Below are 12,824 nucleotides of genomic sequence, written 5' to 3' on the forward strand. Positions count from 1 at the left end.
AGACAACAAGTAGGAGAGATGATATTTGAACCCATGTTCTCAGCCTCCAGATCCTCTTTGCAGAGATTTTTGTAGCTCTAGCCTCTTTGGTGAGCCTTTTCCTAGTTTGAGTGCCCAGAGGGCAAATTCAAGCTGTTTTTGAGCTCCCAGATTGACTGAGAGAGTTGAGGGAGAAAGTGCTTACTTTAGGCAGTCTGACAGAGGGTTGGGGCATGTAAAAATATTCTCAGGGGCTGGGAAGAGGGGAACGGAACAGCTCCCCGAGTGCCAGCTCTGCACTCATGCCACGTCTTCATCAATGCTGCCTAGACCCTACAGAGGGTGAGTAGATGTTGGTAGTGATGACTGTTTGCCTGTACCATTGTCCTGGCCATTCTTTATTCTGTCCCAAATTCTTAACCATTAGTAATCAGACCCATTACAAAACACTGACTCCCTGACCCAGGATCCTGTCTGTGCTCCAACCCCAGGTCTTACTGTGCAACCCTAGTCAGCACTTTGAGGAATATTAGACTTAGAACACTTCTTAACCGCCCATCCCAGGGTGACTCTAGTCTCCAAGGATGGGTGGTAGTTTGTACAGTTAGAGGCATGAAGAATGGATTCTCAATGCAACTATCAACAATTTGGAAATAGGTCTTGATCAATGACACACGTTAAAACCAGTGGAAATGTGCATCGGCCATAGGGGGGGGGGAGTCGGGGGGTGAAGGGGAAAGTAAGAGCATGAATCATGTAACCGTGTTAACTTTTCTAAAAAATAAAAATTATTAAAGGAAAAAAAAAAAGAATGGATTCTGCAGGAGCCCAAAGAAGGGCAATCAGAATGATGAAGTCCATGCATGAAGGAACTGAGGATGTTTAGCCTGGAGAAGAGAAGACTCAGGTTTGGGAAGGAAAGGCCTAGAGAGTTATCTTCAGGAATTTGCAGGGCTGCCTCGGTCAGTGATGGGCAAACTACAGCCCGGGCCAGATGTGGCCCCCTGAAATGTTCTATCCGGCTGCACGACTGATGAATAATGAGTAGGATACAATACAATGAAACTTTGAAAGAGATGCCTTAGAAACAGACTGACAGATGAGCATTGCCTTTCCTTTGGCCCCCTCTTTAAAAAGTTTGCCCATCACTGGCCTAGGTGAAGGGGTATTAGATTTCATTCTACTTGAGAGCAGAATTAGGAGCAGTGGGTGAAAACTGTAAAGAGTCAAGTAGATTATAGTTTGAGGTCAGGAAAATCTTCCAAACAACAAGATCACTTCCAAAATGGAATGAATTGCCTCTGGGGGTAACAGGTTTCCCTTCACTGAGGGTCTTCATGTAGAGAGTAGATGACCCTTGCCCAGAATGTCCTCCAAGCAGGACAAGATGTCTTCTAGAGTCCCTTACCATTTCAAGATGGCAGGAGTCTGTAATGAGATCTCAGAGAATACTCCTTGGACCAAGGAAAACTAGCAGGGAGAGAGCAGGCTCTGTGAAGGGGGTCACAGCATTTGAGGATTACTTCTGGTCCTCTTGGGCAGAAGATGATCACCTCCTTCCCAGTCCTGAGTGCAGAACAGGAGGTTTAAATTATAGCATGAAGGAGTTTGCTTAGCTAGGGGAAAGGACTTTGCTGGCATTTAAACAAAATAAATTTAATCCTCCCAAATGACAAAGCTTCAAATGCATAATAATATAGCTAGTATTTACATAGTGCTTTCTTTGCAAAGAGCTTTATGGATATTATATCTTTGATCCTTACAATAACTCTGGGAGGTAGATGTTGTTATTATCTCTATTTTGTTGTGGTTTCCTCTCTCTCTCTCTCTCTCTCTCTCTCTCTCTCTCTCTCTCTCTCTCTCTCTGAAGAGGACCAGTGATATCATGGAGTGATGTCTTGACTTGGATGTGAATTGGGTTTAAGTGAGGCAGAATTGCATAAAGTCATCAACCTCACTTTCTCTTCTAGAGCCATCCAAGTCCAGTGGTAAGACAAAAGTCAGGATGACTGATGATAGTTTGCAAAGAAGTGGATGGCCTTGGCATCTTTAATGTCTGACCAACCTCTAAGCCTTCCACACGCCTTCTTCAGCCACCTTCATGGCTGTTGGGACAAATTGTTTTCATATACCCATTCTTTCTTTTTTTCTGTTTATTAAATCTTTATTGGGTAGATGGGGGAGGGAAACAGGGTCCAGGTTAGTCCTTCTTGGCAGCAGCCTTCCTCATGGCAACTAGGAGGTTGCTGAGCTCCTTCTCTTCCTCTTAGCCAGGATGTGAAATCCTGCCCCCTCCCCCCTTTTTTTTTTATGAACTTAAGAGCTCACTTATCCTTGGAGACCTTTAACAGTTCCATGGCGTGCTTCTCATAAAGAGCAAATCCACATACCTCATGGATCATATCTCTCACAAACATGGTGTGGAGTCAAGCGCCTACAATGGTGCACTGTCGTGGCTTCAAAATATTCTTGGTAACTTTGTGGCACTTACTAAGGCCCACGGTTATGGGATAGGGGATGGCTATGACTGCAGTGCTGCAGTGGGACAAAGACTAAGTGGGCTGAGCTCCTATTGGCTGCCCAGACACACCCACCCTCCTCCAGAAACCCCCAAACCCCAAGAGCTCCCGCCCTCCCTTCAGCCGCGTCTGGAAAAGGAAGACACTGTCTGGGCTTCATCTGCCCTTTCTGACAGGATAACTTCATGTGCTTGGGAGACGTCTCCTTATTTCTTCGATGAGATCAAGGCTTGTCAGTTATCCAATTGGTCATCTCTATTATGCAGTTAAGGAAACTGAGGTAGACAAAGATAAAATGATTTGCCCAGAGGAAGTAAGACTGATGGCTATTGGAGGAAAGGATGAGTTGAGCACAGGGTAATTTTTCATCTTCTCTGGAGCGTAGAGTGGAGATGGGAACAATTTTCTTTATTCTGGGGCAAAGACCTATTACCAGGATACTCATTAAATACTTTTTGAATAAAATAATGAATAAATGAATGGATGAATGAAGGAAGGGATAGATATGGTCCTGTCAGAAGTCAGAGGGATAGATTTGATGATTTCTCTGAATTCCTCCAAGTCCCAAGGTTTATGATTCTTTGATTTTTCACTTTCCATCACAACCAGGGTCCAAATTCCCCTTCATTCCAATCAGAGATGAAGCAAAAGAGAGAAGGTAATTCTCCTTTACCCAGAAAGTGACTTGGGAGAATGAATCAGATCATAGATTTAAAGTTGGAAAGGAACTTACAGGCCATCCAGTCCAAATGCTCTCATTTTAACAAAGGAGGAAACTAGGGCATATTTGACTTGTCAAAGGTCACACAGCTATTAAGTGTCTAACACAGGATTTGACCTCAGGCTTTATTTCACTTCAAACCCAGCACCCTGGCCCCTATACCACACTGTCTTAAAGACAAAATCAAAATTGTCTTTGCCCTCAATGAACCTATATTTTATAGAAAGAAGAGCATAGAATGTATTTATCAATGTAAAATATATGTGAAAAAATTTTAAATAGAATTGTTTTGTTGCATTTCATGGAGAGACACTAAAGACTGGGGATGAAGAGATCAGAAAGTTCTGGTTTAGGAGATGAGATCAGAAGCATCAAGGAAGCTAAGAGTGCTAAGCGGTGGAGATGAAGAGAAAAGGCATAGAAGGAATGGAGTCTAGCCTGGGTAAAAGCCTGTAGGGGTCTCTTCCTCCTCATGGCCCTGCCCCCTCCCTGTATCCTTAGCCAACATATCCTATCTGAGCTAGCAGGGGCTGTGATCTGTAAGAAAAAATGTCATCTAGCAGCTCATGGAAACACACAGTGACTTCAATGATGATGGAGTATGAGAGAGAGCAGGCAGAGGAGGGAGGATTGTTGTGAGTGATTGGACACTGAGAGAGGCCATTAAGTTAGAAAAGTGTCCTAAAATAGCTCCGAAACCACTAAGTAAGTGCCTGTCACTGAAACAACCCATCAGGGTCATTCCTCTTCTGAAGCCCGGGGCAAACTCAAGTGGTTTTTCTACCTAAAGCAGGTACAATGCTCCCTCTCTCCCTCCTCCCCTGCTTCTCTAGTTCTTTTTCTGATTTTTCCTTTATCTCTCACTTTTCATTCCCTGTCTCCTTCCTCTCCTCACTCCCTCCTTTCTTCCACCTTCTCCTTTCATCTCTTTTCTTTCTTCCCTGCCCTGCACAGATTTTATTATCTTAGAGTTGAGCCATTGGGGGCCATCGAGTCTGACCTATACCTGAACATAAATCTCCATTATAACTGAACATGAATCCTCTCTACAGTATTCCCAGAAAATGGTCATTCAACTTGTGCTTGAAGATCTCCAGTCATGGGGAGCTCCAAGACAACTTAATTCTGCCTCGGTGTAGCTTTCACTATCAAGAACTTTTTCACTATATTTGTTGTTTGTGTACAGTCATTTTAAGTCATTTGATTCTTTGTGACCCCATTTAGAATTTTCTTGGCAAAGATCCTGGAGTGGTTTGCTATTTCCTTCTCTAGCTCATTTTACAGATGGGGAAACTGGAGCAAACATGGTTAAATGACTTGCCCAGAGTCACACAACTAGTAAGTATCTGAGGCTAGATTTGTATTCAGAACTTCCTGCCTCCAGAGCTGGTGCTCTATCCACTACTCCACCTAGCTAACCAGCTTTTCATTCTATAACCAATTTAAACTCACCCCTGCATCTTCTAGGCATTGTTACTATTTCTTCCCTCTAAATTCCATCCTTTTCTTGCATAAAAGACCCTGAAAAACATCATCATCACTAGCATTTATGTAGTGCTTTGCAAAGGGCTTTATAGATATTCCTTCTTTGCTCCTCATAACAATTCTAGAAGGAAGGTGCTCTTATTGTTACTATTTGACAGTTGAGGAAACAAAGGTAGACAGAGATTAAGTGACTCACCTAGGATCACACAGCTAAGTCTTCCAAACCCCCCCCAAATTCCCATCTTTCCCCCCTTTTAATTATTTTCTATTTACCCTGTATGTGTATATTGCTTTATATATGTTTGCATGTTGTCTTCCCCATTGGATTATAAACTCCTTGAAGGCAAGGACTGATTTTTTTCGCCTTTTTCTGTGTTCCCAAAACTTATCATGGTGTCTGGCACATAGTAGGTACTTAATAAATGTTGATTGGTTGATTGATTGAAATGTCCAAGACTGGATTTGAACTGAAGTCTTCCTGACTTCTTGATCCGGCCCTATCCACTGCACCATCTCATACATGAAGACAACTGCCATATATCCCTGAATCACCACTTCTCCGGGCTAAGTAAGCATCCTTAGTTCCCTCAACCAGACCTATTATGGCACAATCTGGAGTCCCCCTCCACCACCCTGCTTTTCCCTTCTCTGTACATTGTTGAGGTTTTCAATGTCTTTTCTAAAACCCAGAATTGGACACAATATTCCTGAGGTCAAGTACTTATAAGTGGTTTAACCTCTTAAAGCCTCAATTTGCTCATTTGTAAAAGTGAGGGTAAGAGCTACATTCATTATGTGTAATTAGAAAAAATCTTGAACCCTTGGACTTTATCTCCCAGAATTATTTCCTCATCCCAAAATTCCTTTTCCCTTTTGTTTATATGCATCTTTATGTTATTGTTTATATAGTTCTGTAATGCCTCCCTCTCGCACTGTTCCCTGTGAGCAGCTTGGGTGAGCTCCCTCTTGACTCTAGCCTTTTAGTCTCCTTTTTGCTTCAAGTTAAATGTAATGAATTTTATTAAATGTAATACTTGGAGTACTTTGGATATTAATTTTCATTCTCACAATTACCAGTTTCTCACTACTATTAAGAGAAAATCAGGGGGCAGCTGGGTAGCTCAGTGGATTGAGAGTCAGGCCTAGAGACGGAAGGTCCTGGGTTCAAATCTGGCCTCAGACACTTCCCAGCTGTGTGACCCTGGACAAGTCACTTGACCCCCATTGCCCACCCTCACCACTCTTCCACCTATGAGCCAATGCACAGAAGTTAAGGGTTTAAGAAAATTAAAAAAAAAAAGAGAAAAGCACATTGTTAACCACCAAGTACTATATGCTAAACATGTGAGTCTCTCTTACCAATCCTTTCTCCTTCAGTCAACTGAGCAACCAATAGTTTGAGTTCTTGAGATAGCTTTAACATTGGGAGGGATACACAGATGGATAATCACAGAGGCTCAGAGTGAGACGGGGACTGAGGCCATTATGACCAGCTTGAACCCGGACAAGAATCTCTTCTATAACTGCCCAACTCATCATAACCCCACTTGGAGTTTTCTTGGCAAAGATACTGGAGTGGTTTGACATTTCCTTTTTCAGCTCATTTTACAGAGAAGGAAACTAAGGCAAACAGGGTAAAGTGACTTGTCCAGGGTCACATAGATAGTAAGGGTCTGAAGCTGGATTTGAACTCACAAAGATGAGTTCTTCTTCCAGACTTCAGGCCTAGAACTCTATTCTTTGCATCACATAGCTGACTACCATCCTAGCCATCCACAACTAACATATTGTTCCTGGCTTCAAAGAGCCCACAATCTAATGTGAGCATAAAGACACACAGACAAATAATTTTGGGTAAAGAGGATTGAACTCAGTGTGAAACTAGGCCTACCAAAACAAATCTGGCTATAGGAGAGGAGTTCCGGACCCTATGTTAAGGGCTTTACAAATATTACCTCATTTGATCCTTATGATAACCCTGGGAGAGAAGAGCTATGATTATCCCCAATTTTGCATTTTAGGAAACTGAGGCAAAGAGTTCAAGTGACTTGCCTGGGGTCATTCAATCATAAGACTTGAACCCAAGTCTTCCTGACTCTGATACCAGCTTTCTGTCTACTTACTACACAGTACAAATAACCCCAAGTCTAATTTTGTAAGTACCTTAAATAGGATTACAAAGACATGCCATAAGACTTTGGAGGAATAAAGGCTGACATCTGACTATTTATCAAGGAAGGTCTCACAGGCAAGGCCTTGATGAGAAGCAGTGAGCAACTGTGGAGAAGAGTGTTGGCTTTAGAGTCAGAGGACCTGGATTCAAAACTTACCTCTGTTACTATGTGAGCTTGGGGAGGTGATGGAACTTCCCTGGGCCTCTGTTTCCTCATCTGTAAAATAAGGAGGTTGAACTAGATGACCTCCAAGATCTAGAACTATTATCCTATATAATCTATATACCTTTGTGTGCCATGTGTGTGTAGTTATGTAGTGTTCTCCATTAAGGTACAAGTTTCTCGAGGGTAAGGACTAGTTCCATCTTCACATTTTGTGACTCCAGCCCTTAATGTGGTGCTTGGCATATAGTAAGTGCTTAATGATTTAATAAATTTAAATAATATATTTGTTTTCAATTAATGCATTATTAATAATTATTTCTATAAGGGCAACTAAGTGGAGCAATGGATAAAGTGCCACATCTGGAGTTAGGAGGACCTGAGTTAAAATCCAGCCTCAGATACATACTAGCTGTGTGACCCTGGGCAAGTATTTAACCCTGTTTGCCTCGGTTTCTTTATCTGTAAAATGAGCTAGAGAAGAAAATGGTAAGTCACTCAGTATCTCTACAAAGAAAATTCCAAATGGGGTCATGAAGAGTCTAACATAGCTAATCAAGTAAACAATAACATATTCTATGTCATTATACATAATATAGTATCAACTGAGGACTATTATTAAACATGAATTTGTTAATAACTAAGTACATTCAAGGACTGTGAGACCTTCTTTGTGGATATGCCAAGATGGAAGAAGAAATATCAAATTCCAGGGAAGAGAAAATGGGTCAGTTTGGTTGGAAAGAAGGGTGCATGACATGCAACTATTCTGTAAAATGGGCTAGATCCAGACTCTAGAGCGTTTTATGTGCCAGGCTGAGAAGTTTGTGCTATATTCTTCAGGGAATAAGGAGTCAATGAAGATTATTGAGCAGAAGAGTGACCTCGTCAGACTTGTATCTTAGGAATATTACCTGAGCAGCTAAATAGGAATTCAAGAATGGAGAGCTAGGAAGAAGGGAAGCCAATAAGGCGGTTATTGCAATATTTCAAGCAAAAAAGTGAGAAGGGACTAAACTAAGACTGAAAGAGAGAGAGAGAGAGAGAGTAGAAGAAAGCAAGATTTCTTTCTTTTTCACATATGGGAGACTGAGTGTGAAATACCATTTATAACACTAACCTTAGTTGAGTTACTTTTTTCTTCTCTTTCTTTGTTAAAGACATGACTTGTTGGGGAAGGCAGAGGGAAGGATATCCTTGGAAATGAAGGTTATTTAAAACCAAACTAAAAGCAGCAGTTAGGTGGCTCAGTGGATAGAGAACCAGGCTTGGAGACAAGAGATACTGGGTTCAAATCTAGCCTCAGATACTTCCTAGCAATGTGACCCTGGGCAAGTCACTTAACCCCCATTGCCTAGTCCTTACAGCTTTTCTGCCTTGGAACTAGTACACACAGTATTGATTCTAAGATGGAAGGTAAGAGTTTAAAAAACTATATCAATACTAATAATAATATCAAACATTTATATCATACTTTAGAATTAGGAAAGTTTTTTTTTTTACATGTGTTATCTCTTTTGAGCCTTGATTTGATTTAAAAATAAGTATAGCCCTTGTCCCAAAGACCATTAGTTTGGGATTCTTTCCTTATTGATGAATGCCCTGAGGGGCATTTGTGGGGCAGAGTTGATGAGAATGGGAGAATTCCAGTCTTCTTCAATCCATTTTGGAAATCTTTAACTGACTGGTCCCTTCTGGCATTTCTGACTTTCAATTTTAAGAAGGAAAATGGAAGAGGCCAGCCCCACTTCAGGATGCTGAAGGAAAAGACTCTGGGAAGACATGAGAGGAGCTGGCAGTCTCCAGTATGTCCCTGTACCCAGCTTGATCATTAGGATCTTTGGGAACTTTTCCCCTTGGGTAAAATCTTGGACTCATTGACTTGATTGAGCCAAATTATTTCTCTCCCAATAGGAGAGCTTCTTTGCTTTGTATTGTCTGGTATATGTTTTCCTATATATGCCTTCTCTGGTTTCTGTTTTGCTGAAAAGTTGAATAAATGGGTTTCCTTTGTGTGGTTCAAAGAGAGGCAGAATAGATATCTCTAGACTATTCTTCCTCTACCTTTCTCCAAGGAAGATTTCCATTCCTGCCAGGAAGAGGAAGAGAAAGTTGGGGCCAGAGAACACAGAGAGAGGGGCACTAGGCCAGACTTATGTTCATTTACTCCCATAAATATCATTATTTTAGGGAGTGTGATTGGATTCAATCTAACTTCTGATCACTTTGCCATGGGAGTGGGTAAATGAAAGACCCCAAACTTGTCCAATCTTATCCAAGACTCGTCCTTTTTCCCACCAGTTCCAAATTGAATGCACATAGTAGATAGCAAAAAAAAAACTATTTCTTCTAACTAGTAGCAAAACAGAAATCAATTAAGACATACATAGGAGAATGTATGCCAGACAATATAGAGTAAAGGGGCTCTCCCACTGGGAGCAAGATAACTTGGCCCAACTGAGAGAGAGAGAGAGTACTAGATCTGCCCCAAAGGGAAACTCACCAAAATCTCTGGAGCAGCAACCTATGATGGGGACATGATGGAGACTGCCAGCTCTTCTCATGTCTTCCCAGAGACTTTTCTTTTTTTTTTTTTTAATTTTTTTTTTTTAGGATTTTTTTTAATAAACCCTTGTACTTCGGTGTATTGTCTCATAGGTGGAAGATTGGCAAGGGTGGGCAATGGGGGTCAAGTGACCTGCCCAGGGTCACACAGCTGGGAAGTGGCTGAGGCCGGGTCTGAACCCAGGACCTCCCATCCCAAGGCCTGACTCTCACTCCACCGAGCTACCCAGCTGCCCCCCGAGACTTTTCTTTTAACAAGTTGAATGGGGGCTGGTCTCTTCTATTTTCTTTCTCTAAGCTGTAAGTCAGAAATACCTAAAAGGACTAGACACTTGAAGATTCCCAAAGTGTACTGAAGAAGACCAGAGCTCTCTCACTCTCACCAACTCTGCCCAACAAATATCCCACATAATTCTTCTCAACCAATAAAGAGAGAGTCCCATACCTGTGGGCTTTGAGTCAGGGGTTACACGAGATTTTAGATGAGAAGGAGAAAGAGAGGAAATTCTCAATCTGCCAGGGAAGGTAGCTAACTATATACTACCTTGGGGTGAACTTCCTTTGAATTTAAGCCCTGGAGTCTTAATTAAAACTCTTTATTGGAGCCACCTGGATTTCTGCCCCCAATTAAGCCTGAACTCAGGGTAACCATCCTCAGGAAAAGATGTCAAGTTCATGCATGATTTGCAGAGAGGGCTAGGGGCAAGTGGGGACTATTTAATGAGACAGATGCATTTAGCTAGCTAGCTGGCTGGTAAGGAAAAACTGTCCTAACTCAAAGAATTCTCCAGTCACTCAAGGTTAAGTTGAGCCAATTAGAGGAACAGGGCCCTTCCTATACTCAATATTCCCTGCCTTCAGATGGATGGGTCCAGGCCAGCGCACAAGTGACACAGGTGCCAGGAGAGTCCTGAGATGATTTTTCTTCCTGAGTGGCCCAGTGGGCTCCCTTCAGGAATCCCTCCCATCTCTGCTTTGCAGCCTTGCAGGAAAATTGATGGATAGTATAGTGTGTTGTAATTTGGAGGTAGAGAGTTAAGTAAAGTGTGCTTACCCTAGGGACAAAAGAGACAGACAGGATAGAGACATCATGCTGGAAATCTAGGCTCCACCCCTCTTACCATACGCAGCCTGGAGAGGATCCTGACTGAAACTACTGGCTCTACAAGTTGTCCTGTTCTGGGTACTGAGTCATAATGAGGGCTCAGCCCAGAGGATACCCAGGGTCCTGGAGGGAGAATAGTGTTTCTGTCTCAGAGGGGGACCCACTTCTACTTCCTTCTGTGGACATAGTTGAAGGAAATATAGGGGCTAAACAGGGAAAAAAGGAAAGGAGGTGGGGTCTGACTTCATTGATGAGGGGAATTTCTGGTATGAAAATTTCCTCTACCAATGTAGACCTTCAATGTGAGCTCTCAACACTAATGAAATCACAGAAATGTGTGAATGGAGATCCTCCTGAAGAACTCCATCCCCACCCATGCAGCTCAGCCCCTTATCATCTTAAGGCAGTGGTCTAGAACATTAGCAAGTGACTTCCCAGAATCACTGCCTGGATGGGTCAGAGGCAAGACTCAAATTCAGGCCTTCCTGCCTAATGCTCTCATCTACTGCACCACACTTCCCCTCAAAGACTTCTTACATTAGGACTTCAAATTCTATAAAGGAAGAATATGCCTGCTTCCTGTGGTGCTCACCAGGGAGCATCCACCATGGACAGCGGCCTAGCACTGCCCTGTCCTGCTCTATGACACATGTGGCTGTTCGATGTCTGTCACCAAAGGCTCCCGAAATAATCCCTCTTTGGCTTTTGTTTCTTTCAGGGCAGAGCCAGCCCTCACTCGAATCAAAGAGGACAGAAGGAGAATAATCCTGCCTGCCATTGACAACATCAAGTACAATACCTTTGAGGTACAGCAATATGCCAACGCAGCCCATGGCTACAATTGGGGCCTCTGGTGCATGTACATCATCCCACCACAGGACTGGCTGGACCGAGGGGACGAGTCTGCACCTATCCGGTGAGTCCAGGCCAGGCATTCCATAGCCTTCTCAGAGTTCATAGAATCTTCAGTCTGTTAAATGTTAGACACTACTTAGTCATAGGATCCCAGACTTAGAGCGACTTCAGGGGCCAGAAATCCAATCTCCTTATTTCATAAATGAGGAAAACAAGGAAGTGACTTTCCCATCAAGATCAAAACAGATAGTAAGTGACAGAAATGGAATTTGAAACCTGTCCCCTAGAGCCCAACCTTTTTGCTTCCAGAAAAGAAAGAGTGAAAATCTCAAAGCAATGGAGGCATCTAGCCAAAATCACTCAGCAAGTTAATTATGATCACAACTTACAATTTAAAGGGAAATGTGGTATAGAGGTTAGAACCATGGACTTCGAGTTGAGAAGATCCAGAACCAAATCTCATTTCTACCATATAGGTCTATAAAATGAGAAGATTTAACCAGATGCCTTTGAGATCTCTCTCAGACCACTTCTAATTCAGTTTGGTACATGTTAAGCTTAAGATATCTATGGCATCCCTGCCTAGCAACTAGTTAAAGAGGAAAGCTCTTTCTGCCATCCTCTGAAGGGTCAACCTATAGCAAAAGCTTCAAAAGTTGGTTGAGCTAGAAGTCTCTAATTGGAGTGTTATTATTCAGTGATTTTCAGTTGTGTCCAACAATTCATGACCACATTTGGGGTTTTCATGGCAAAAATACTGGAATGGATTGCCATTTCTTTCTCCAGCTCATTTTATAGACGAGGAAACTGAGGCAAACAGGAATCAGTGACTTGCCCAGAGTGACACAGCAAGTACGTGTCTGAGGCCAGAATTCAACTCAGGAAGATGAGACTTCCTGGTCCAGTGTTCTATCTGCTGTTCTACTTACCTGCACAAAGTGTTATTGACTTTGCAATAAAAACTTTGTAAAAACTCATTCATGGCAAAGAAGCAAACCAATCTCTGTTCCCTCTTCTTCCTACAAAGGCTCACTGGCAGTAGGGAGGAGTAGCTAGTATAAAGTTATCTTCTTCATTCCAAACAGACTAATGATCCTGGATCAGTTAAGAAATAAATATGCAGACTTTGATATTTGCAAAGACAATAAGCAAAGTAAAATGAGAAATGATCTCCAGACTTGAGTAAGAACCTGATGACTCTCAGCAGGATGGGAATTCCATGATGGCCATCATGGCTTTCCAGAGCCCTGAGATCCCTT

General features: G+C 42.3%; 1 pseudogene; it reads right to left on the reverse strand.

The window, feature by feature from the left end:
- Positions 1–2,179: 2,179 nt before the first annotated feature.
- Positions 2,180–11,361, reverse strand: LOC123256830 (annotated as a pseudogene).
- Positions 11,362–12,824: the final 1,463 nt, after the last annotated feature.

The sequence above is a fragment of the Gracilinanus agilis genome, chromosome 1 (assembly GCF_016433145.1).
Source record: "Gracilinanus agilis isolate LMUSP501 chromosome 1, AgileGrace, whole genome shotgun sequence".
Classification (NCBI taxonomy): domain Eukaryota; kingdom Metazoa; phylum Chordata; class Mammalia; order Didelphimorphia; family Didelphidae; genus Gracilinanus; species Gracilinanus agilis.